The sequence below is a fragment of the Pipra filicauda genome, unplaced genomic scaffold (genome assembly GCF_003945595.2).
Source record: "Pipra filicauda isolate LSUMZ 115617 unplaced genomic scaffold, ASM394559v2 scaffold1_size10287979_pilon, whole genome shotgun sequence".
NCBI classification, from domain to species: Eukaryota; Metazoa; Chordata; class Aves; order Passeriformes; family Pipridae; genus Pipra; species Pipra filicauda.
The window spans coordinates 256,616-262,311 of record NW_024104310.1 but is presented as its reverse complement, the minus strand read 5'-3'; the positions used below and the strand labels follow the sequence as shown (position 1 = coordinate 262,311).

At 37.8% G+C, this 5,696-nt stretch overlaps 1 long non-coding RNA gene across 1 annotated transcript; it reads right to left on the bottom strand.

Annotated features, from left to right (window-relative positions):
• Positions 1–284: 284 nt before the first annotated feature.
• LOC114004193 lies at positions 285–1,909 on the bottom strand. The gene is made up of 3 exons (XR_003546501.2): positions 1,806–1,909; positions 1,015–1,085; positions 285–384 (listed from the first exon to the last, which is right to left on the bottom strand). It is a non-coding gene; the product is annotated as an uncharacterized LOC114004193 (long non-coding RNA).
• Positions 1,910–5,696: the final 3,787 nt, after the last annotated feature.

The following is a 5,696-nucleotide window of genomic DNA, read 5'->3' as shown; positions in this document are numbered from 1 at the left end:
CAGCACAGCCACCTCTGTCTCTTCCCTGAAACTGCAAGTTTATCTTGAAAGAAAGGGATATTTCCAAATTCTCTTGAAGAAAAGCACAGTCATCAGTCAGAAAAGCAGTCAGCTCTGATTGTAGAAAAACATGGAGAATGAGTAACTGTTACTGTCTTTATCCTTATTATACATCAGGAACACCACATGACCCCCAAGTTCCAAAACAGTTTTAAAATACAACAGTATGTTGCACAATTTTGCAAGTTCCTAGCAACTATCCCACCTCCTCTTCCTGGATCCAGCTGGGATGGCTGAGGGCAGACCTAGACAATATCATGTGTGCTCTCCCTTACAGAACTTTCTGTCCAGTGATGCAATGACCTTTCAGATACATTCAATGATCTGTAACAAGGGTTTGAAAATTCATCATTAGTCTGAGTTTAATAAGCACAATACTATAGTGTAAGAAGAAATGCAAACCATCAGAATTATATAGAGAATTATTTGCTAAGAATTCATGAATTCCTTCCATTTTAACCATCTGATACTTATTAAACTACAAAATTATACACTGATTCCTACATTACCTGTAATTAGTTGTTTTAAGACTGAGGGTGCTTTATTTTTGTATTAATGACTTGCTGTTTCATATTCTTAAAAATGGCTTATAGTGTTTGATTATGCCACACTTCCTTCTTATTCATTGCTTGCACTCAAAATACATAGCTGGGTTTTTGTTTAAGCATCTCAAAAGCCACTAAACAGTAGGTATTTATAAGATGTTAGTGCCATTTCCAGTTTGTCTCAGCCAAGATCATAACCCAGTTATCTGTAATCATCACTCACAACTGAAGCCAAATTGGCAGTTCTTCAGGGTTTCTACTGAAAAGGGACTCTAAAAAAAGTGAAATGGGATGCTGGGGGAGGGGAGAAGAACACTGCAATTTTAACAAAGATAAAACCAACTTATTTAGTTTTCACTATTGAAGTGGAGCTGTAACTTTATCCTAGCAGCAGTTATAGTTATCTTACTTTTGAAGAGGTAGACTTCTCATCACATTGTTTCTTCTTCTGTTGTACAAATCCGAAATTCATTGAACCTCCTATAAAACAAAATAGAAATTACTTTGTAGAAGGAAGAAGTGCAAGAACAGGAGAAACTCTGGATTCTTTTCGAGAATATTTCTGCAGGAGTTTTCAAAATTTTTCAAATTCTTTTCAGCCTTGATTTATTGAGGGATGTAGAATTTGCCCTTATTATTGAAATAACTTTTAATACTGGGAACAGTTACACTTTAATTATATTAACAAGACCTGCTTGATGAGTTAGGGCAGCCCTTTGTTATCCAAACTTATTTCACAGCAATATCCAGGAGCTCATCTGGGGCAAAAATTCATGTCTGACTTCCAGACAGTGTTTTAGCATCAGTGCTGTTTGACCAAGAAGAAAAAGAATTTTGCTTAAGTGTTACAGGCTTCTGGAACATACTCTGCTTTCACTTGTGCTCAATGTCATGGTGACCTTGAGAACGTACATAATTCATGGAAGCACACTACATTTATTGTGACAGAATGTGCTCCCTGTTTTTTCTTGTTTGGACTCTGCTCTGTTATACCCACGTAACCCTAGAGGCTGTTAATTGACAGTAGCAACAGACACAAAAAGAATTTAAAGCCCTTCCAGCATATTATTTTATTCTTAAAACATCACAAATCATGTTTTACAGTGCAACACTGGGAAACATCCCTAATCTTTGCAATGATTCCAGTTCCACCCCACAACTATTTTATTTTTTCATAAAGGATTTAAAAGTGACAGCGACTTCCATAGGTGGACATTTCAGCTCCAGAATATGCAGGTAGATGAGCTGTGCCTCTAACCAGCAGATCACTGGAGAACCTCAAGAGTAGGTTCAAGCCATGTGCCACATCCTAGGGATCCACCCAAGGTCTGAAGGCCTGGCCTTCAGAGCCACAGTCAAACACAGCTGCCAAGACTTCAAAGAAAATCTGCAAAAACCAGTAAATAAATATATAAATATTAATAAATTATTTATAATAATTATTAAATATTATTTTTTAAAAGACCTGTTCCATTGTTTAGCCAGAGAAAGTTGTTTGACAGTGCTGTGGAACTGCCCCAAATGCAGCAGGGAGGCCACCTGGTACAACACAGCATCATGTTCCTCGTAATGTTGTAGTGCTGTTTGCATTTTGCTGCATGTCACAAACAGGTAATCAGTGCATCAGTGGAAAAAAGGCAAGTCCAAGGAACAAACCTAAAGTAGATCAGCTGGTGAATTTAGTCTAGTTTAGAATAAGGTAAACTACTCTGAGTTGAGTTTTTATTACATCCATTACAATGGTATTTGATATTTACTTACGTAAATCCAAAACATCTGGACATCTGTTTATGAAGAAATAAGCTTTTTTTTTTTTTTCCCCTAAAAACAGCTAAAAGCCCCTTCATAAGGCTTGCAAAAGGATTTTATGAGGAGCTGAGTGGCAGCAGAGACATTTTAGTGGAAGATGAGTTACATTAGCATCACTGAGGTTCTGCTCTGTAGCATACCTTAGATGTTTGCTTAGACCTTGTAGTCTTAGTGATCTTATTTGAATCCGTTTTAATTTTTCAACATTTAATTCCCTTTCTGTTGCCTGACTTGCCTTACCAATCCTCTCCTTTTGTTCCTGGCCAACCCCTATCCTGTTATGCAACTCTACTTCCAAAACTTGCTTTCTTTCACTCATTTCTCCCCTGCTCCCCAGTCAAAAATTCCAGAGCTGTAGCTGAAAGAGAAAAAAAAAAACAACATAATATCCTGTTTTCACCTATGGTACAGTTTATTTTCTTCCTAGTAGCTGGTACAGTGCTATGTTTTGGATTCAGTATGGGAATAATGTTGGTAACACATGGATATTTCAGTTGTTGTAATCAGGAACATTTCAGTGTCACTGGCCTTGCCAGTGAAGAGGTACACAAGAAGCTGAGAGGGAGCATGGCCAGGACAATTGACCCAAACAAGCCAAAGGTGTATTCCACAATATAGAATGTCATGCCCAATACACAAACTGGGGGGAGCTGGCTGGGAGGGGCTGATCACTCCTTGGGGATAGGCTGGGCATCAGTCAGCATGTGGTGAGCAACTGTGTTGTGCATCCTTGTTTATCTTGAGTTTTATTGCTTCTGCTTTCTCCTTTTCATTATTAATGTTACTATTAATTAGTATCATTAGTATTATACTTTTTTGTTTCAATTATTGAACTGCTCATATCTCAACTGACAAGGTTTATTTTTTCCCCCAGTGCTCTTCCCCACTGTGCATGGGGGGGTGAGCAAGCAGCTGTTTGGTGCTTAGGTGCTGACTGGAATTAAGCCACAACACATAACAATACAAGAAAACACCCCTCCAAGAAAACACACACCCTGAAAACCAAAAAAAAACCCTTAAAAGAGACACAAACACACACAAACACTCCCCCCTCCATTTCAGGGCTGCCTGCTTCACCACAGGACAGCAGTCTTAAGGTTTTGACTCCTGCATCTCTAAAGCATCTGAGCATGTGAATCCCAAATTTAAAAAACAAAAAAATAGTATGGAAGCTCCCAGAAGAGCAAACCCCCTGAGCCAATCTCTCACAGACTCCCTACAAACCAGGGCTGCCAAAATAATGCAAAAGACCAGCAGAGTTTTCAGCCAGATGAAAGCATATATATTCCAGTTTTGTTTTTAGGAAGAGTTTCTGCCTGTTGTTTAGCAAGAAGGGTTAAAAAAGGTAAGGGCAATCCTATCTGGCATAGCAGCTTGCACTGAGAGAGTTGCAGTTTGATTGCAAAACAGCAACTGAAACATTCTTGTATTGAAAAAGCATCAGGCAGTTTTAGCACCAAACGCTACCCCTTCCATTTATACCTTGGTTGTTTATTTCAAGGGCTGATGGCCACAACTGATATTTAATGAGGACACAACTGAGAAGAAATCTTGAAAGGAAATCCCTGAGTACATTGATTGATAAGCCCTATTAAAAAAAAAAAAATATGAGAGAGGACCAGAGTACAGAAGTGAACCCTGGAGGTGTAGTTAGCACATCCTATGCTCATGCCTCCCACTTTTCCAGATCTCTTGGTGGGAGTTTCTCTAAAGAAAGGGAAGAGGATTTTGCTGCTGCAGCAGCAACTTTGCAGGCTTTGAGAGTTTCCCTGCTTACAGCAAACAAGGTTCACATCCCCCTGAAGATCTGATAGGGAAAATCGAGTGGTGCCACATCTCAGCAGCTACATAATCAACAATTCGCTTGGAGACTTCCTCAGGTGAGAAAAGTAAAAATCAACCAGACTGAAACACTCCATCCTTTCTGGAGCTCAGGTATGTCATCCATAAGATTGCTTCCATAAATTAGATACATTTAGCCATTTAGCTCCATATGTCCACTCTCTGAAGGAACAAATTTATGGAAGTTCACTGGTTCTAACTGATGTAAATTAATTACAAATCTTACATTTACCATACTTTGTTGGATGCAATAATTACATTATGTGACATGAAAGCAGAAACTGTAGGAAATACACTTTTTGAGTTAGTCATCTAACAGCAGCAATGGAATATTTTGGTCATAGAGTTAATTTTAAATTGGAAATTAAGATTTTAGTAGAATAAAATAAAAAACAATTCACTGAAAAGCTTATTTTCTACTGTTACTGGCAGTTCATGTTAAAATTAAGCTGCTCTCTTGAGCATTCTCACTCAAAAATCATCTCTGTACTGAATAAACTCATATGACCTGAATATGTTGCATCTGCTAGTAGGCAATAAGTGCTAAAAGGCTGGAATTACTGGAGGAGCTGTAGAAAACAGTTATAAATGAGAAAATATCTTGAATGACATTTAAAACAAGTCTAACATGTAAAGCATGCAGGAAAAGCCTATCAATGAAGAGAGGGGAAAATGAATATTATGTCCATTTATATTTGAGATACAGCCCTTGAGACTAGCTTGGGACCTCTTGAAAAACGTGATTTTTCTTGCCTTCTCGAGCAAAATGTATAACTTTTCTCACTCAAACCATCAAGATGAAGATGAAATTGCAGATGGTTCTTTACACGATTGTGACATTTTTATCAAGGAAGGAAAAGGCTTCTTTAATTAACCTTAAGTGTATATATACATTTATGTATTATAAATGAGTTTTTCCACCATTTCAGGATGACAGTTCCTGCTTTCTAACTCCTCACTAGTTTAAAGACACTCTTCTTTCCAAGTGTCATCTTGCCAAAAACAACCCATTAAGGCTAAGTGGAACACAGGCTTTTTAAACTTCATCAGGATTCACAAAACTATTAAAGCACATTTCCCTTCTTTCACCAGAATGGGAATATTAATGACACCACCATCATCTGGAGCACAAATAGCATACTGCATCACTTGGCACATGAACAGAAGTCTAGTGGGCTTTTTTTTTTTTGCATCACAATACTTATTAGTGAGATCACTTACAGTGCACCTTGGAAAGAGCTATTTCCATATTATTGCGGTAAATGCTTTTCTAGGAGAAGAGCAAAGCAAGATATTTTAGTCCGTAGGGAAGTTGAAAAGTTGGGTGGAAGCTGCCTTTTATTGTCTTTTTTTTTTTTTAACACTATTAGTAAAAACAAGGACTTTGTAATTCAACAGTAGGCTGAAGCCAGAGAAAGATAAGGAAGGGGGGAAAAAGAA